The sequence below is a fragment of the Coturnix japonica genome, chromosome 3 (genome assembly GCF_001577835.2).
Source record: "Coturnix japonica isolate 7356 chromosome 3, Coturnix japonica 2.1, whole genome shotgun sequence".
Lineage (NCBI taxonomy): Eukaryota > Metazoa > Chordata > Aves > Galliformes > Phasianidae > Coturnix > Coturnix japonica.
Genome location: NC_029518.1, coordinates 11,109,374 through 11,130,643, shown reverse-complemented (window position 1 = coordinate 11,130,643; position 21,270 = coordinate 11,109,374). Strand labels below are relative to the sequence as shown.

General features: G+C 38.0%; 1 protein-coding gene across 5 annotated transcripts in view; it reads left to right on the top strand.

Moving 5' to 3' along the window:
* Positions 1-21,270, top strand: part of SPTLC3 (serine palmitoyltransferase long chain base subunit 3) — a 189,743-nt gene that overhangs the window by 89,914 nt on the left and 78,559 nt on the right. For 3 of the 5 annotated variants that reach the window (XM_015857154.2, XM_015857148.2, XM_015857153.2), the window contains one exon: positions 15,397-15,535. The gene's annotated coding sequence lies outside the window, so the exon portion shown is untranslated. Of the gene's footprint in view, positions 1-6,663; positions 6,782-11,287; positions 11,362-15,396; positions 15,536-21,270 lie in introns of those variants that run through there. The other 2 variants (XM_015857151.2, XM_032443441.1) reach the window with 2 other exon arrangements.

Genomic DNA, 21,270 nt, shown 5'->3' with positions numbered 1-21,270 from the left:
AGAACAAGCTTTATATATCATCACTCACTTTCATCTGACAATAATGTGAGCTCAACAACTGCACTCTGAAGAACTCTGGGTTGTGATGATAGTAGAAAATATATTTAATATATTTTATTTTTGCCTTCTGTTTTTTTGAATTAGCCGCATTTTTTTCCAGATGTATTTGTTGCTTAGAATGAGTAGGTGTATAACTGAGCTATAAATGCATTCTGGATTCTGTTCGGAGGAGGTAATAATAGCTTGAGGTGACATTAGTCTTATGATGGTGTTTCTGTTCTGTTAGCAGCTGGTCCATAAGAATTTGAATTAGGATTCTAGTTTTTATCCTAGTATTTATCCAGCATTTTAAGGACGGGTTGTTGTCATGTTGTCCTATGTTACTTTTGTGCCTGAGTTTTCAATGTCAACATTCCATATTGCACCTAATGTACATCTTAAGGGGGAAAGGCATGCCATCCTGATTCCTGCAAATAAAAGAGTACAAATTCAATGAAATTCAAAGTGCTTTGAATTGAATGTACTATTGCTTTTAGCTAAAGTATGTAAAATGGGGGCAAGTGGGGATTCTTCCACAACGTTTTCTGTAGGTAGAGGGTGATGAAGAAGAAACACTGATATGTTTTCAAGTGACCCCTGCAGAAATCATTGCTTGTGTATGTACAATGTGTGCTTTCTGTGGAATATTGGTTGCAAATGTGAATGCAACCAGAATTGCATTTGCATCATGCAGATGTCTGTAAAGCAGCATTTTTAATCTCTTTCGTTGTTCTGCCCACTAATCTTAACAAAATGCTCTCTCAAGCTCTTGTGTTCAACAATTGAGTTGTCCAGAATACAGTCTAATTTATTTCGAATCCTAAGAATAGGACTCTGACAGTGGTGATTAATTGTAAATCTTCAAGTGCTTGTGGACTAGAAGTCTTCAAATCATTCTTGATGACCTATTGAACTGTTTCATCTTTTGCCTTTTTTCCCCATTCCTGAACTGGTCTGGCCTTTTATGAATGTGCTAATTGCTCAAAAACTCATGAAAAACTTGCTGAAAAACAAATTGATTATGAAGGTCTTTTTAGTGAGCTTTTCACTGCTACTGTTTCTTTAAGGACTGAGTATTTTATTCAGACATTTATTTCATATCCCTGTTTAGTCGTTTTCTCTTTCCATACTATGCTTAGATAATTTAGTCTGCTAAAATGAGAAAATAAGCAAAAACATCAAACCCATGATGACTAGCAATATTACTTTTCAGCATGGGTGATTACTCACTGTCTATTTGTAAACTGTTTAGAACTCATAATTATCTTCAGGACTAAAAATATTTGCTATGCAGTTATGCGTATGCAGCTAGTAATAATAAGCAATAAATAATGAGAGAATGAGCCTACACTACTTATAAAAAGTTAATCTGTTGTTGTTGTTTCCTTGCTTAGGATCCGTATAACTGCTGACTTACAGATTCTGAAGGGTGGGTGGAAATAATGGATAATTTTTCTGACTTCATAGGCAGAGTAGATAGGGTATTTCTAACTAATTGTTCTGGATAATTACATCGTTCTGCATTTATCCTTTTAATTCTTGGGTAGGTAGTGTGAAAAGGTTTAAATTAATGTAGGGAAAAAAAATCTAGCACAATAATTGGAGACTTATTAATTAAAAAATAAAAGAGGGTTTAGTGGTTTAGTGTAGCAATCTTCTTAGATGTAAAGAGCAGTGCTGCCATATCACGGTTAAAATTTCTTCCGCATACAAAGTGGAAGAGGTTAGGGAATTTCTTATTCCTCCTTGCAAAATCATGTAAAATCAGTGAACAGTGCTGTTGCTTCTTTATAGCGAATGTGATTTGTTAGTGGAAAGAAATGCAAGACAGCCATCTGTTGGATTGTGCAGCAATGTGTTTGGCTTCCAGGTCTCAGTGTAGGCTGCTGGTAATGCAGAAAGGAACAAGCACAGGGCTTACTGCTAGGGCAGATGGTATTTGTGGACAGTATAAATTCAGTTTCAATGTAAGTCAATTAAAAGACAATGTATTCCTGTGAAATTAGGTTCCGAGGTAGTGCAGAGATGTGGAATGCAGGCAAGGCTTTGTCATCTATACGTTTCTGGATATAAAGAGGTTTTCTGCATTTTTTCATGGCCAGCTGCCATCTAAATGATGGATTCAGCACTGGGCAACTGACTGGGCTGAGTTTTTGGGAAGGTATGTTCTAATTCCTTTCCTATTCTGCTGCTGCCACTAGCCTTTACAGCTGTACGTTGCTACCTGGGACCAAGCACTAAGACACAGTGAATTCAATGGAAATATTATCGGTGGTCTTTTCATCTGCACCAAAAAAAAAATGTGAATTTTTTGAGACCTCCCTGACTTGCCTTTTTTTTTTCTTTGACCCTGATGAGACCAATTACATGTAAAGCTGAGAAGAACTGAGTCAGTGCTAAAAATCAGGTATTCCATATTCCTCTGAAAAACAAATAGATTGAATTTCAGTTAAAAATTATAAAGATGTAAAAGGTCGCTTGTTCATTCAAATGTACTGTAATTCAAATGGCTATAAATTAATTTTGTTTCATTCTCAGCTATTTAAGTTCTTTTGCAGGTCAGCAAAATTGCAAAATTAAATAACAGCTAGTGGCTGTAAAAAGTAAAGATGAGGGAACAGCGTCTTCTGAACCATAGGTGTGGTATCTGAGTATCTGGTTATGCTAAATAATGGAGTAGAGAATTTCAGTGATTGATCCAAACTAATGATTTGTTTGCCATGTTTCGTGGCAGAGGTCTACAATGAATATATATTTATATATATTTGTTTAGATCATAACAGTTGGTGCTAGTAGATAGTGGTGCATTTATCCCATACATTATAATCCATAGATTAATACCATGTTTTGAAGAAGGAAAGTTGAGCTTATTCTGAAGGGACATACCTGGAAGGTTCATGTACAAGTTGGAAAAGGACATGCTAAAATACAGATCTCAAAGCTTCTAGGAATTGCAGATTATGAATTCCATAGCCTGTAGCAGGGAATTCAAATTACTCTCTTTTATGACCTTAAGCCTAAAATGCTCATAATATATATTGGAGGTGAATCTCATTTCCTTAGTCCAAACACAATTAGTAATTCAGTTGGGAAGTCATTCCATGCTCAGGGTATGTAAGAGAATCATGGAATCATTACGGCTGAAGAAGACCTCTAAGAACATCATGGTCAATGGTCAACCCATCCCCACCATGCCCACTAACCATGTCCCTCAGTGCCACACCTCCACGTTTCTTCAACACCTCCAGGGACAGTGACTCCACCACCTCCCTGGACAGCCTGTCCCAATGCATCACTGCTTTTTGGGTGAAGAAATTTTTCCTAATATCCAACCTGAACCTCCCCAGCACAACTTCAGGCCATTCCCTCCCATCCAATTGCTGTTACATGGGAGAAGAGGCAAACCCTCACCTTGCCACAACCTCCTTTCAAGCAGTTGTAGAAGGCAATAAAGTCTCCCCTGAGCCTTCTCTTCTCCAAAGTGAACAACCCCAATTCCTTCAGCTGCTCCCCACAGGACTTGTGGTACAGACCCCTCCCAGTTTCATTGCCCTTCTCTGCACACTCTCCAGGCACTCAATCTCTCTTTTTTGTCATGAAGGGCCCAACAATCACTAAACACAGCACTTGAGGTGCAGCATCTGCAGTGCTGAGTATAACAGTTAGTTACAAAACACTAGTTAGATTGCAAGAAATGTTGTGTCCCATCTGCAAATGAAGTCTTTTCACAGGAACACAGGGTCCCCACAGCATGTCAGAAAAAGGTTATGCAGTTTCAGTGGAGATGCCTGGCAGATTGTGTGCTGTTTTAAGAAAGGCTGGTCTTTCTGCTGTGTAAGGTATAATTCTTGCCTGGTCAGCAAATTGTAATGGGAAAGCCCTAGTTTAGTTCTGATTCCATGTTGTACTTAATATAAATTCTGTGACTTTGCTTCCATTTCAATCTATAAAGCCTGGTGCTCTTTTTTTTTCTCCTGTAATTTAAATGAGCTGATTTTAAAACTGCTGACTGATGCTTTTTGGACATACTCGCTTCCACAAGCTCCAAGGTTCCCTCGGAGGAAAGCACAGGATGTATCCTACATAAAAACTTCATTCTCAGAAGTAATGAGGAATGGGAGATGTAAATGGGAAGTGAGTATCAGTTTGTGTTAAAGGCAAGGGAAAGGTAAATCATATTCAACAGAAGGAGACAAAAGCTATGGTACATTTACTGCAATCAAGAAAAACCCCTCTGAAATTCAGGAGCAAAACAAGCCTTTTTTTTAAATAGAACAAAACATTTTAACAACACTTTGTAATATGTTTAATCCTTTAATAATCTCCTGTATGCTTTGCCTTTGACCCTGCAACTGAGATAGATGGAGGTTTTGTCTTCATTGCACAAGACAGATGAGATCATTATAGCAAGATAACAAATATGGGTTATGTCACCACAGATACCAAAGATGATGACACTTCAGGTGCTTGCCTCGGGCTAGGCATATAAAGCTAGCGTTATATTCTTATCTAGGCACAGCCTTGCTGCTTACCTTACTGTAAATTAAACTGACTGCTTGTCTTCACTGTGACTTGAAATAGCTTTTTTTTTTTTTCCTTTTAACCTCGAGGTATCTAACACACCTTAGCTTTCCTGAGGTAAAACACAGTGAAGGGCAGACACTTCACTTTATGAAATTGACACTATACATCTACCTAAAGTTGACTTATCTGAGTTTATCTCACATTAAAGCTGAAGTACTCTGACATTGTAGGGTTTTATTTTTTTGTGTGTGTTTTGTTGTGTTTTTTTTTAACATCACACAAACTTGTGTGCGTGCTGATTACCTCAGCAGAATTCTAGCACATCTTGAGTACATCTTGTTTTAATGGCAGAATTCCTAGTTATTGCTACCTATGGAGATCACAAATTGATGGTAATTTATCTTTTCCCACAGACAAGCAACCTTCCTCCTTTTCCTGATTCATTACTCAATTGTATATTCCAGTTTGATTCGCTGCTATGTGGCACTCTGCTGTTCTCCTTACTAGATGTACCTGCTGGGACTTTGAAAGCACTCATCCAGCTGTGGGCTTCCTATGCTGCTGTCATGTTCTCTCCACTGAGGCAGCTGTAATTAACATTGGAACAATATTTGACACCTCAGCACGATTTATTCTTCCACCTTATAGTAGCAGCCTGAAATTTTCTGAATTTTCTAGACTTAAATAGAACTCAGTATCCCATGATTCTTGTTTAATTGTTTCTGTTATCTATCAAATGTGAGATCAGTACATCAGGATCTCAACCTTATTCCTATGCACATCATTTTCTTCATTTCACTGTGTATTGACAAAAAGTCTGCATTACATTGCAGGTCCATGGAACTGCAATGTTATACAGACAGAACATTATCCATGGGTTCTCAAAATTTCCTGGCTGTACCGATAAAGAAATTATACTGGGATATTTTAGGTGCTAATGTGGATTAGTACATTGTGATATACCATGCTTTCCTAACTTGAAAGATTCTCCCATCCATTTTCCTAAAAATTCAACTGTGTATTTATTCATCTTTTATTTCTGTATTTGAAATATTTCTCAACAACCCGTGTTCTAGTTGAGTTCATCCAACGCCACCCGGGGAGCTAAAATATAATAGAACACATTCTAGAATATAATCTCGCTTCATAATAGCACAAAGATGACCATAACTTTGAGATCAATGAAGTGCATGAGTTGTTTAAGCACCAATAATGTCATGTATTTTTAAGAAGCACTTTACTAGTAAGGCTTTTCTGTCTACCATACAGGGAAGAAATCTGAGGAGTGTCCAATCCCTTCTGATATAGATTAGAAGAAGAACACCAAAATTCTCCGTTAAGCATGAAGCTACTTTTACTTCTTTGTATAACAGTGAAGACAATATTCATCTTCTATGAAACAGTTTAAGGCATAGATTTAATCAGATCTGCCTTTGCAGATCTGTGGAAAAAAAAATAAAGAAATTGTAGTTTAGCTTTCACTAACTTGATTTTTAGTTTCCAGATTTAGCACATTTGCAAACATGATCAAAGTTTTGATAAGTTGGCCAGTTTTCCTGTTAATTGTGTGACTATCCGAGAAAATGAACAGTGAATTAATTGAACATTCTGTAATAGATTTGTGATACTTTGCTGTAGAAGGCATTAAAACAGGCAATAATTTGACCCACAGTATTCATTTTTTTACATTCTATAAATCATTGTCAGCATCAAGGACACTTCAGTAATTGAAGACGTGCTTGAATTTCTATTCTTAAATCATAGTGCTCAAAGTTGATCTATAAAATCCTTAGAGTTGGATGGGACCTTTAAATATCATCCCTCTGGGGAGTCAAGTGCACCCCACAGCTTGATGTCATCAGCAAACTTGCTGAGGGTGCACTTAGCCCCACTGTCTATGGCATTAATGAAGATGTTAAAGATATCAGCTCCAGCACTGACCCCTGTGGAACACCTCTCATCACTGATCTCCATTCAGACATGGAGCCATTGTGTGGGAATTGTTGAGTCACAGACTGAACCACTGATTGATCACCTGAGGTAAGGACTGAGTCAGCCCTGGGAGCACAGGTGAAGGCAATTCAGCTGTGCCACAAGAAGGGCTGGAGCCTGGCTGCACCTCACTTATATCACATTTAAGGGCTGATTGCCTCTGTGGAAGGATTTCTTTCTGGAGATTGCTCCCTTTGGAGTTTTCTACTGTGAGCCTAGGACATGGGTGAGCATTTCATTTATTTTTTTATTATCTCTTTCTGCCATGATCGTCTTTCTAACTATAAAACAGCTTGCTGCTCTGCTAACTGTATGTTTGTTGATTGTACAGCCATTGGCTACCAGTCTCTGGGCTCAATCTTGTAGCCAGTTCTCCATCCGCTGAACAGTCCACCCATCAAATCCACATCTTTCCAATTTGGGTAGAAAGATGCTGTAGGGTATATCCATTCTCCTGCTGGCACAACCTATGCCAGGGCAGGCAGAAATTAAAACCAATACAGTGTGTGTGTCATTTAATTTTAAATTATCTAAATGTATATATGAGAATACACAGTGTATTCTTAGGCCACGCAGTGGCCTAAGCTGCAGTTACTAATAAAGAAAGAGGGGAAATGCATATGTTTTGGGCTGCTGAGAAGTTTCTATGTGAGAGTAGGCTGTAATTCAAAGATTTATTAGCCACAGGTGTTTGTTGTCCATGCAGCATTAGATCTGTAGGTGCTGCCCAGGTGCTGCTTTTTAACACTGTGCTGGTAAGAGGAACTGTGAGTTCAGTCACTCGTGATGTTATGTTCCTTCACCTGTGATTGAGTTCTCCTTCTGTTGATTTTAGACTTTACCCAAGTACTGTATTTTCCCAACCAGCTGTGTTTTCTCACTCCATTTATAGCACATCTGACCTGCCTCTCAAAATCTATACAGTGTCTTAATCTAAATTCAAGTTTTTTCATACTTGCTGTACTCTGTATTTTTTTTTTGCATGGAATCATACTTGCCTGTGTTCAAACCTCTTAAACAGATGTATTTCAGCACAGTACGAACATCTGACATATCAGACAAAACAAGGTTCTTAATTTTACCAAAGCCCAATTTCTCTGAATTGAAAGTAAGTGCAGGGGATATACTGCAAAACTCCTGAGAGATTTTTCTCTGGTGTTTTTTAACTCAGTGACTGCTTTATGTTTAAGGTATTTTTCAGTAGAGGTTATTTATTTTGTATCAGATTCCATCTAGCCATGGTTAGCAAAAGCTTTTCTAAAAGATTCAGGTCCTGACTGCAAAGTTCACCCTTTAGAATCCCTATCCTGGTCATGCAGTATTGAGGCTCCTCAGATTTATAACTAACATTGTTAGATCTCTAAATGGACTTGCATTATCAACAAGAAGTTGGCATGAAACCCTCTTTGTTCCTTCCATGTAGAGGAGCTAAACATCTGTATTTCAGGAAAGGCTTTTGGTAATGCATGGAGTACCAGGGTTGCTATGCCAAGACTGCTGTAATTGCCGTCTTTTTTCCTTTTGGAAAATTTTAGTTTCCTCAGAGTAGTTATTTTTCACAAGGCTATTCCCATCACATCAAATACTCTTGTAGATGTTTCCAAAATCAATGAGTTGATTTGTTTGCATTTTCTGGTTTACTTCTGACTTTCTCATTTTCTTTTATTTTGGCAGCATGCTGTGTCTTATTTTCAGGTTTAATATGATCAGATTATCAAAGGCATTACAGAATTACTGATCTGTTTACTATTTCAAGATAGGTTTTTTTTCCTTCGAATTTAGGACAAAATGAAATGGTATGAAGTCAGTCTATTCAACAAAATGGAAATATTATAGCTGGTTTAATATTTCCATCTATGTTTTTGAGCTTCAAGTGCCTGGTTCAGTGCCCACCAAAATAAATGGGAATCTTTCTATGGAATTGGATACCTTTGGACTCAACTTTAAGTCCAAAGTGTTTTCAAACCAATTATAGGTGCCAAGAGCTTTTTGTCTTTTAAATGTTCCTGGTGCTATGTTCTATGGAAGCCTAACAGACAGTAGGAAATCCATGCTGAACATATTTAAGTCAATGTGAGGATGTGAGGGCTCCTTGTTCCTACACTGAATCCTAATTATGCTGGGTGATTACTACATTGGAATTTGCTATGGGCTATTATTAAAGCTCCACTTCTTTATTATTGGATCTGGGCAAATACTGAAGTTTTGATTTATTGAGTGAGAAAGACTTTCATCTTCCACCACTTCTTGAAGTTGATTCTCCAAACTCTTTTCTGCAGAGAGGCGTGGGGAACAGTTACTTTCAGCTAACTGCAGTTCTTTTTGTCACATCTGAAGGGTATGGAAAGGGTCTAGCAGGAAGCTTTGCTGCACGTGGAGCTGAGGTGTAGAACAGAAGTGATGCTGGTCACATGTTAATATTAAGTGTGTGTCTTGATGTTTGTGTTTGTGATGCCTCTGTCATTTCTGAGCCTGCCAAGAGTATTGTCACAAAGGAGGCCAGGTCACCTCCTCTATTACACCTTCATGAACATACCTATTCAAAGTAGAGCAGGTAGATGAGAACAGAAACTTCAATTTACAGAACGCTTCTATTGGGACCATTACTTGTGCCCTGCAGCTGTAGCAGGGGCTTTTATCAGCTGTGGCAGTGAGCCAGGAGGGAATAAAGCTGAGGCTCCTCCTCAGCCATTCAGTGTAAGCACAGAGAATCAGACTACAACTTTTAATGTCTTAGCTTTTAACTTTGTGTCACAAGTCAACACGTGTGACTCTAGATGTATAAAGGGAGCAGGTGGCACTTGAATAGAGTTTTGTGGATATTTGGTTTGCCTACTTCTTTCTGCATATAGTGAACTGAAGCACTTGTCACTTGTCCCCTTCGCTCTCAAAGCCTATTTATCAGAGTTATGGGGATTCTGTCTTCACGAAGCTCAAGTAGCTTTGTTTGTTTAATAATGAGCAGCATTTCCACTAAGGAGGCTCAAAGTTACTGCTAGTGGGGCCTTTAGAAAAAGCTGTAGAAATTGTTGCTTTGCCGCAGGGAAAGCCATCAAGAGGACAAGACTTTTTTCCTCTCCTCTGTCCCACTCTTTTCCCTTTCTGTCTCTTCCTTTCCTTCTCCACTCCCCTCTCCCCCCGTTCCTTTTCTCCCTCCTTTCTCACCCAGTTGAGCACATTTGAGATGATGCTAATCATTTTCTAATGCACTGCTAAAGGTTTAAGTCCATGTGCTCCTCACACTTCAGTAGTGCTAAGAATCATGTTTTACGTGGTTTATTTTGAATGCAGCATCCACAACAATGTTAACAATATTTTTTTCTTCTTTCAAATGTTTTCAGCCATGTGATCAGATTGGTTTCTTTCTATAGAAAAAATAAGGTGGAAAGGTATTTTAATAAAGCCTTTTGATGATATTTCTGAACAGCTGTAAGAGTTTCCATTGGGAATAACTTTTTCTGCAAGCTCTTATCTTGGCTTTCCCACATTTTCACTTTCTTTTCAAAAGAAAATGATGGTTCAAAACAATAATAATCCCAGAATCTCCTTATAAGTTATTTCTCACAAGATCCTGTTTCTTGATATGCCAGTGTTATCTCAAGAAGATCTCCCAAGATGCAATTTCAGGACTGTGTCATACACACTCATAACCATCAGAGGTCAGCACATGCTCATTCACATGAGTGTATTTTAGAGCCTTTTATTTATCCAGCTTTGTAACAGGTTTTTGATGAAGATGAAAATGAAGCTTCATTTTTGTGACATCTTAGTAGATAACAGGATTCTTGAGGACTGTAAAAAGCTAATGAACAAAAAAGCATGTATTTGTGCTGGTATCTTCATGCTATGCAGTGTGTCAAAAAATGCTCAGTTCTCTGTGTGTTTGGGGAGCATAATGTAGCAAGTGACTGAAAACTGGAATGCATGGCAGTTGGTATGGAGGGGCTTTTCCAGACTTTGCTTAATTCTCGTGCTTTGCTAGGATTTGTTTCTTTTTCATCCTACTGGTTATGAAGCTTAAGCTTGAGAGCGAGCACCAGTACAGCTATGGTCGAGAGCCTGCATTTTGCAGTGTACTATTTTAGCAGCCTGTTTGAGCCCTGTGTTGATGGAAATGCTCTCTAAAAAATATATATATATATTCTTGAGTTAAAGAGAATGAAATCTTGAGACCTGTGATCTGTGGATTTGTAGCTGATTTTTACCACATGTTACAATTACTGCAACAAATATGCTATTAACAGGGTATGTTAAAAATTGGAAGTATGACAAAACTCTGAGGAATAGAGAATTCAGGAAGTTCAGAAGTTATTTTCCAAGACTGGTGCTCAGTCCTGAGTATTTCTGCATCTGTTTAACTATATTCTATTTCCTCAGAGGAACATGAGTAAAACTCCATTTGGATGCAGTGTGGGAGAGTGAAAGACAGATACTGAACTGAGTGGTTTCAGTCCCTGCTGCAGGAAAGGGCTGGGTAGCTCTATTATGAGTCTGGCAGAGAATTAATTTGAACTCATGTCCCCTACTATAAACACTAGTTATCAATTATGGGATCTTCTCTCCCTAGGGCCAAATGTAAAGGATAAACAAAAATTGGTAGCTAGAATGGATTTAAGTTTTTGTTCAGGGAAAAAAAAAAAATAAAAATAATTCTAAATGATTCTAAGTTTGACTCACAAGGAATATTGAAACAGAGGGAAAAAAAATCAATTAAATGTTATTTTTGTTCCCCAGACAGCAGAAATGGTAATGTGAACTGCTTCCTATCTACAGCGAAGCTATGAAAACAGAATTCAAGTGTAGAAGGTCAGTTACAAACTTATAACACAATTTACAAACATGGTCTTACTGGGGAAAAGAAACACTGGAACTCAGCCTCAGAGGAGAAGAAATACTATAGAAATGCTCCATACCCAGAACTGCAAAGGCTTCAGGCTTGATTTGGATTTTATAGTATAGGTTATTTATCTTGAATCGTAGTTCCTACAGCTATTTTTCATCTGAAAATCTCAGTTTTCATTAAGAGAACATATTGTTGCCATTGTGGCCGTAGAGGAGCACATGAAAATAGAAAAATCCCCAATTCAACTGTTCCTCTACTGTCATAAAGCAAACAAATGGGGAAAAAAAAAGAAACCAACAACAAAGAAGCATGAAGCCAAACTTAAAATGGCATTGTTGCTCCAGGAGGTGGGGATATAGGATGAACAAACAAACATCAAAAACACTAAATGCAAGGAGACTGACAATGAAAAAGTGACAGCTGGCCATGCTGAATGTGGGAGGAAAATGTAAGTATTTACAAGGGCTGCTCCAAAAGTAATGCCTCCTACTTTATTCTCTTGGCTCACAATGTCAGAGGCAGATGTTGGTGCGATGGCAGTAGAGGCTGAACAATGTAACATCACGTTATATTTTGTTGCCATGTAGCAGATGGCAGCAGAAGGGCCCTCGGACACAGTGATGTGGCAATGGGTATGGAGAAAAGTTGTTTTGTTTTTTAAGGGGTAATAACTGTATCAGAGTTATGTATTTCTTATGTAGTAACACATAATCTACTATCAATTTGTTTGAGAGCTGCCTTAAATAGAATGTAAAAGAAGGCAGTAAGTTAGGTCAGTTAGCACCTGGGACAGTATAATGGTCATGGCTCAGCTGTCTCCCTTACTAGCATAAGGTATTTGGGGAGCTAAATAGCCTGCTAGAGGCAACAAGATCTGTAGTGTGGCAGTATCTGTGGGAAGGAAAGAAGAAACCTTTCTCCTATTTATTTCACAAGAGCAGAATAGTAAACCTCATTCTTAAGAATTTCCCATGCCAGTTCTCTATTCCTGCTCCACCCTGTCTTTCTATCCACCTTTTTCAATGGAAAGGAATTCTAGTATCCTCCTCTGCTAAGTATACAGTGCCTTTCCCACTGAGAAATACTGAGTCATTTCTGTTCTATTTTAAGCAAGTTCTCCTCCTCTGAAGAAAACAATATGCAAAGAAACTGCATTAATGCTACTCTAAATCATTGATGTCAGCTGCTGTTTGCCAGTGAACAACTGGTGTGAGAAGCAGCTGTTAAAGGTGAAATGCTGTCTTAGACACCTGTTAGCTGTAATGAGAACTCTGGAACTGAAGCAACTTTGCAACTGAAGGAACCCTGGAACATTCGTCTCAGAGCAAGTTATAGCTGATCACTTAATAGCTTGAAATTCAAACAGCGTTAAAATAGGCAGCACAAGACAATCGTCCTAGATTACAGTCTCATGTATGGGGGGGAAAAAGGTTGATTGGAAATCCATTTCAAGAAGGCTGCTAAAGATTGCTGGAGAAGTCACCTCCCAAGCTAAAGGAAGCACAGGGCTCCCAGCTTCTCAGAGCTGGAAAGTAGAATGAAGCCTGACTAAAGTACATCAAGTCCCAGCTTGTTTAACTTTCTCCGCTAATAGAACATAATATACGCATCTTTCTTTGACTCAAGGGTTTCTTTCAAAACAAGATTATAGACACTGGAAAAACTGACTTTGGTTCCAGCTCTTTCCTGTGATCTGTCGAACACACCTTTCATAATGTAACAGTTAGAGGTCATATGGAGTATAAGAATGAATGAATAAGTGACACTGGAGAGAAGCTTTAGTTTTTCAGTGTCATTTCTTGATGTAAAATACTCTGATCATATGTATGTGTGTTTAATGAAAATCTCATGACTGAAGCTAAAATCTTGAATTGATTTTTAGGATTAATTTTTTAATTTTAAATTCATTCAGACTCTTTTCCTCCCATCTATACATTCGTACCTGTTTAGAGCTTCATTGACTTCAAAGGTGAGCAAATTTGAGGAAAAAAAATATGGCTAAGTCTTTTTAAAACAAAATAGCAGTGAAGTCTACATAGCTGTGGATAGAGCAAAACTCTGGAAGTTCAGACTAAAGAATTTCTGCTCATGTTGAAATATAAGAAATTGGATCTAGAAAACCTTTGGAATCTTTACAGTACGTAGGTAAATTGAACAATAATTTCATTTATCTCTTTGGAAAAACTATCAACAACAGTAAAGTATTGTGAGACTGCCAAGTAAATATCTTAGCTTTTATAGGGCAACTTACCTAGCAGCACTTTAACTATGACTGATAAGCAATGGACATTTTTTGTATGTATGTCTCGTGTACTTCCCAGAAAAGGAGTAGGGACAGAACTCAAATAATGAATATCAAAACTATAGGCAATAGCAGTGAGAAATTAGACTATGGTTAATCCGTGTATGGAGTCATGCTTAACACAGTCCAATTCTGTGTCACATCTTGAAATGATTTGTTCATTGGCAGTGGGAAGGGCAAGTAATTTACTGTCACTAAGTTTAGTGATGCTAATAAAAAGGTGTTGAAGCATAACTACTCTTGGGTGAGTAGTGCTGTTAACTTCACAAGGTCTAATCACCTGATGTGCTTCACTGTGTAAGATTTGGAAAAGTTAACTTTTTTGTTGTTGTTAAAAATGGTATTTTGACTATTTCACAATGACACATTTGTCTTTTTTCTTTTTTTTTTTTCTTCTTTAAGTAGCATTACTAGTTGTCACCTGGTCCCAGAGCCATGTACGTAAACTATATTATAAATGTTATATGTGGCCCAAGACAATTTCTCTTCACTCAGTGTAGCCCAGGCAAGCCAACAGATTGACACAGAACACAGCATTGTCCAATCTGTTTAGTTGTGTCAGCAAGTTGAAATAATGCCACACTGGCCTACTTCAGATTGCAGAGACCTGCAAACAGAGTATCCTGACTAACAGGAGTTCTTACACAAGAAGGCTGGAGTCTGCTTTGGACAGCTGTAGAGGTTATATCACCGATGAAAGATGTCAATAGAGAAATGTCCCAAGAAACAGTTGTAGCAACTACCTGGGTGTTTGTAAAGCTCTTTCTGCTTTTGACTTGGATGAGAAGTTAGGTATCAAATCACATGAAGTTTTTCATTTAAGGAGTAAGAATTACAAATTTGATTTACCAAATAGTAGCTAAGGATATAGTAATGGCATGATATTTACTGTGGAAGAAGCTAGAAGGGTATAGTAGGCCTACTTATGCTTACTGCTGTTTTTTTTGCAGCAGACTTTTGGTCACTGTAGCGTTGTAATTTTTTCCTAGGTCCAGTTTTCTGTATTACTGTTGGTTTTGTCTGACTATAACATTAAAGACAGATTTTTCTTTTCTTTGTTTAGTAGAGACAGAACTGCATTCAGCTGTCCAATTCATTAAGTTTTAATCATTGCAAGGACTAAATATGAGATGCCACATAATGTCTTTGGTTTGTGTACAAATTCCGAAGCAGATTCATGTGCTATAAATAAAGAATTCCAACAAATTCCTAACATTATGAGCGTTTACAGATGATTGACATCTTAATGCATGCAAAAGACAAATTCAAGTTATATTACTTTAGGAACCATGGGGACAGTGTGTGCTTATGGCTTGCAAACTTTTTCATTCTTATTGTACATCAAGAGAGAATAAGGGGTACATTTTGTAATTACAGAAAAACAGGTTTTGTTCCAGAAAATTAAAAAGAATGTTTATTGGTCTTTTTCCTACTTGGGCCTGTGGCGAAGATGGTAATAGACCACCAAATACAAGGTTTTTGGTATGAGTTATATTGGTATGAGACTTCATAAATTTTATGATGTATCTTCTGTGGCTTAGTGAACGTGTTGTTTTCAGTAGGGGCGTAGTTTGGAAAGAATAGCAGTATACAGAATACTGATTTTAAAGAAGTGAATCAAAAAGAAGCATTAAATGAATAAAATTGCTTGGTTAGTAAATAAAAAGTGGATATAATTGACTGTTTATTTTCCCAGATTGGATGCAGACATATGGATAAATTCCAGATCACTTCCTTGAGTGATAAAGTGATAAACTTTTTACCTGTTCCACTCTTGACTGCTCTTTTGGTGTGGAGGTCATCTGCCAGTTCACTTGCATGTTGTGTGGAAGAAGGTAAGCTTCTGATTCTTGAGCTTCTGGAGGACTCTACCTCATGTCATAACTTCAATAGGGATTCTAGACTCCTAACTTGGGCACTATTTAATTTGTAGCTAAGTGTATAAATAGTTTCTTAAATACTGAAACTTAACCTTCATTTTAACATATTAATTTCTGATACTTTCGCCCCAAAAGTGCAGCAGCTTGTATTGTATTCCTTTTTTATTACCTGAGGGAAAATCTGTCAGTCCATCTGAGAGATTTTTACAGAAAACTTTCTAACAGCTTCTGTCTGCGTTCAAGAGTTGGCAGAATTCTTTGGAAGTAAAAATTTAGAGAAATTCCTGCACTTTCGCAAATTCTACAGTAGTACTTAGAGAATATTGCAATAAAGCCTGTAATTCTAACTATGATGAGTTAAGAGTGAGGGAACTTAAATTTCTGTCAGAAGACTACCAGTTTTCAGGTACAAGAGAATATTGAGCACTGATGGGTTTTGCATCAGTACATAACAATAGGACTCAAAAGCATCTGAAATTTTAGGAAAGGAAAAGCTCTAAAATCATAATTATTTTAAGTTTGTTTTATATTTCCATACCTGGTATTAGCTGCATCCAGTAAATTGTGAAAACCAATGGTAAAATGATTTTGTAAGGTACATAACTACTGATAATGTTAAAGCTGAGTAGGTATTTTCAGAGGAAAGCATAACTGTGACTTTGAATTTCTGTAGAATAGGTTACGATAGTGGCACACTGTTAATACAGAGTACAGGTGGTTTGAGGATTCAAGTTTTCTGGTAAAATTAACAAAAGGGGAAGAAAGGAGAACTTTGAAGCCTCATTACTCTAAATTAGTATCTAGAGTCAGTGGGCACATGTGAACTTTTTAGAGCGTATTAAATATTTGTTTTTTTTCAGTTTATGAACACTAAATTTTTGCTAGGATATAACAGACCTAAATTATCCAAACAGATACAGTCTTCCAAGTCTAATTGACTTCCAAAACCATCTGTAAGCTTCATACGCCAAGAAAATACCCCAAATTATTAACTGTGGTAACCAAGTTATCTTGATACATGATGCTTTCGATTCATATCATAATACACCTGCAAGCTTTCTTTAACTAGAAGAAACTTGGCTACCTGGATGCCTGATGTGTTTTGTTTTTTTCCTACTCAAAACTTATTCTCCCTTGTTTTTATCACCAAGTTAGTGCAGGCAATGGTGCAGTTAAGGCATGTACTTTTTATTAGTAATAGAAAAATTGGGAGTAGTTCATTAATTTTATCTAAACCCTGGTCTGAATAGTAGATTCCATCATTAATGGTTCTGGAACATGAATTGAAAACTTGATGTGTATGTTTCCTATCATTTCAAGAATAACAAAATGTTGCTCATGTGCTAATAAATGAAGCTTAGGTCTGGCTATAAAGTGCCAATCTGTCATCTTCCACTGACATATAGCATGTAATCTTTGGATTTAATACTCTAAAGTCTCTTAAAAAGAAAAAAGCCACTAAAGCTGGTGCTAGTTGCTGACACTTACTTGACAAATGTTGTAATTAAAGAATTGAAATTGAAGACATCTGTTACAACTGGTTGTTTATTTACACTGCTGTTAATCCACTAACAAGGAGTGACTTAAATAAATAACGTGTATCTATTATGCAAGAGAAAGTGAAACTTCAAGGAAGGAATTACATGTGAGGGTACCAAGAAATAGGCTGAATTTCTCTAACAGCTACAATTAAGGTTGCAAAAGCACAAATGATGTAAACAAGGCACCTAAACAAAGATCTTGACACCCAACTATCGAATGACCTGGCATTTGGATGTAATAGTGTCCCACCTAATTCAGGTTAGTAAAACAGCTGGACTTAGTGCATGCATAACCTTTTAGCTTCTCTGTATGTTGAGATTTCAGTCTATCTCCCTGTAGCAACTGGAACACTAAATGCATCTTATAGAATGCAGCATTAAAATGAGACATGTTATGCATACGGTGTTTGGTTTGGGGCTTTTAGATGTGTCCACTGCAAATTGGGGTACTTGGGTTATCAGAGTGATTGTCTGGCAATTTGCAAGATGTCTGTCCAAATTAACTTCACTAGCGTATAAAACTAGTGTAGTTCTGAGAGCACTGATACCAACAGCAAAATACTCTGCTGCAGTCTGTTTTGCTTTTCAATGAAAGGCAAGCTTGCTGCATGGGTATGTAGGTTTGGTACGGGGTATATAAGTACCTGGGGGTGTGATTGAAGCTCTGATATGTTCAAATCAAAGGAAAACTGTGATTCCCAATAAATATTTTTATGTATCCCTGCTTGGCTGAGCAGCATATGATCGTATCTGGAAATCTCTTCCCTTATTTATACCCACGCAAGTATTTTATATTAATAACATCTAGTAAGAATTCTCAGCATTTTCTGTGGCTACTCTGTTGTGGTGGTGTTGGTGTTGGTTTTTTTTTCCCTGAAGATTTTAAGGGCAAGCAAGATGAATGAAGGCCCAAATCCCTTTGTGCTTTACTGAGAGCCTATCCACAAAAATCTGTTGAAGGGGAGAGAAGAAAGAAACCACAGATCGTGATGATAAAGTAATACATATGAAATTCAGATAGTGTGAAAATCAAGTCTCTGCTTGCTCCATACTGTTTCCCAAGAGATTCCCTTGAGCCATCCAGCAGAGAGCTGGGGAGGATTAATGAGGCATTTGAGCTTTTAAAGGTACCACCTGTTCTGGACCGCCTAGAGCTGAGTTTTGGAGGCTTGCCGGTTTCTTTTCCTTTTAGAGGCAGAGAATCGAATGGGGACAGAGGTAAGGATAGAAGAGTTCTGTTGGAAAGGACCTTCAAAAATTATCTAATCCAAGATGAAATGAGGAGTCTCGTATTTCCTTTGTGGAAGTATAGGTGACTTCCCACAGAGCAGTGCCACTCCTTGATATCTGAACCTGAAAGCTGATTGGCAACAGCACCTCCGTAATAAATATCAGCATATCTTTCCAGGCCATTGCTGTACGAGATAGCAACAAGTTTGCAAGGCTTATCTGGAAAAAGAGTCTCTTTAAGCACTTCTTCACCTGGTCTGCTAGAGTTGAAAAACTTAATTTGCAGAGTGCTGTGGCTTCTTCTAGTAAACCAAATTAAATGTATAGTTTTTTATATACCCCTCAAGTCTGAAGATCTCTCCATAAGGACTGTAGGTTTGCACAACAGGCTTTCTTTCCTTAGTTATCGATGTTCTTGCAATCTTATAATTATCAGATGAGATTGAAATTGCTAATACTGTCTCCTAGAAAAAACAAATGCTCAGCCTGAAGTCATGTTTCCAGCTATGAAGTAACACTTCTCTCACTTCTCTATCCATCAGCCTATAGAGAGACCTCCACTCCCCTTAAGTCTGAGGTGGGAAGGACAGACCTCTACCTGCAGAATGGACATCTCCATGTCCCTTAGAACAGGGGGAACCCATCAAGACTTGATGTGCAAGTGTAAAGCAAAAATTAAATAAGTTTACGTAGACAGGAATAAAGTTTCTTCCTTCTGAACACTAGTAATTTGTACACACTGACAGGATAAAACTGCTGAGATATCATTCTTGCTTTACTCAGAAAAGTTATTATAACTGGCAAGAAACTGTGTTTGAGAGCTTGAACTGACAGCAGACTGCAGTAGGCTTGCACCCAGTATCCTTGCCTGCTCCTCTGGCTCTTGGTTCCAGGTCCACACCTGTCTTCCCTCTGCAATTCATCTATTCTGCATCATGCCACCTCAGCCATGTTTCTTGCTTAGTATTCCTATACATTAATTCCCTGCATATCCTGTGCTTTAATCTCTCTGGTTTCCTGATATTTATCTCAGTCTCTGTCAAAATTTTTCCTTTGAACTCAGATGGGCCTTTGGTTTTTTGGGCTTTCTAGCCTTTAACTTTGCTTTCTGCAGCCTTTGGACAGGCCTGAAACAGCCTCATCTCCTTACAGTCCTGGGCTTAGCTCGGCCTGATTTCAGACTACTGTGTTTTCAGGAGCACCCTGCTCTGGAGATCTCAGCCTGTCTTCTGGAATTTCTCTTCCAAGCTGCCTCTCAGTTAGATACTCTACACTTCCTCAACTCAAGCCTATTTTGCCCCTGCCTGATTTTTCAAGCTGCCATTAGCTGTTACTCTTAGCCACTTTGGGAGTGGATCCCTGAAAGCTCATGGAGCTGCCTCATCTCTGAAGGACTTTGGAGGGATGTAGCCCTGCTGCTGACTCAGCACAGTCTGCATATATCTGGCATCCAGGTTATGCAAGCTGGGCAGGAGTGTTGCTGTAGCAGAGCCCTGCCTGTTTTACTGTGTCCTCTGTTGCAGCACTGTTTGGGTGCACCTGCTCATGCCATGGGCCTTAGTTCTAAGATGGATCCTTCCCAACTCAGGATATTCTATAATTCTATGCTCTAAGATTATTTCCTGAACCAAATTTAAATGTCCTTCAAGGAGTGGTTGTGCAAGGGCACTGAGGAGATCCTTCCTTCAACATTTATGTACAGTTTTACACCCAAGTGAAGAATGACATCCATCCCCATTTCCACAGATGTATTGGATGAGGTTTAAAGCAGCAAATATCGATATGGGATCCTTCTGTTTGAATGTTTAGGAAGTTAGTGAATTCTGAATGAATCTGGGAAGACTGAGAAGATGACTGACCAGCTGCCATGTGGCGTTTGCCATTGCTTATGTTGCTTCATTGCTCTGGTATCTTTCTATTCATTTATTTCAGCTTTACAGGTCACTATACAATGGTTTTCATGAGCATATATGAGGCAGAAATTGTTTCAGATGTCCATGTCTCACAGGTGCCAAACTGAACATCCTGGGACACTAGTCTGAGAATAAGTCCTCAGTGGTTCATAGGGATAATAGCATGGACTTCTGTTGTAAGAGAAGTGATCGGGATAGCAGGAAGGCTTTGTCGTTCTATTCCATCGTTGGGGTATACTCTGTTCTTAGCTGAAGCATTATGAAAACCACGGTGTTTAACAAAATTGAGTTTGATGTCCCAAGTCTTTTTCATCTCCTGTTTGTTATCTGTCCTGGAAAGTTAAGCGTAAAGCTTGTAGGTGTCTTTGTGTAGGCCATTATTGTTGCTTGTGGCATGTAAATTTGCACCTGTCATGAACTGAAATTATCAGGATCTTGCAACTAGATTGCAAGACCATTTCATAACTAACTTTTCTCTAAGATGAACAGGAATCCTGTGGAATCCTTCTGAATTACAGTTTACGTTTGGTTCTCATATGTTCTTGCAGCATTGCACTTTTTTAAAGGTAGGTATATCTTACAAACTTAGGCAACATCTCTGTGGGACACGTGTGATCTGCTACTAGCCTTCAGAATTCATCATTCTCTTGCCAGTGTTCAAAAATTAACTTTTACTTCTGACCAGTACCTAAGCTAGTAAAATGAAACTCATTGGATTGGGATTCCCTGCAGTTAAAATACACACAGTTCTTTTATAGTTAGCATGATTATTTTTTTTCTTTCACTTTACAGAATGGTAAAAAGAGAATATTTGTGGTTTTGATGTTCTGTAACACAGTTATTAAGTCTTTCCTTCAGTGTCCGAGCAGGAGAGACTCCCATATATTTAAATAATTGATTTAGGCGCAGCTAAGAAGTAGCATGATAGAAATAGATGTAGAGGCCTGAGTAACAGATGGCTTTCAGTAAGATGGGGTTTCTAAAGGGCCCAAATTAACATTTTATT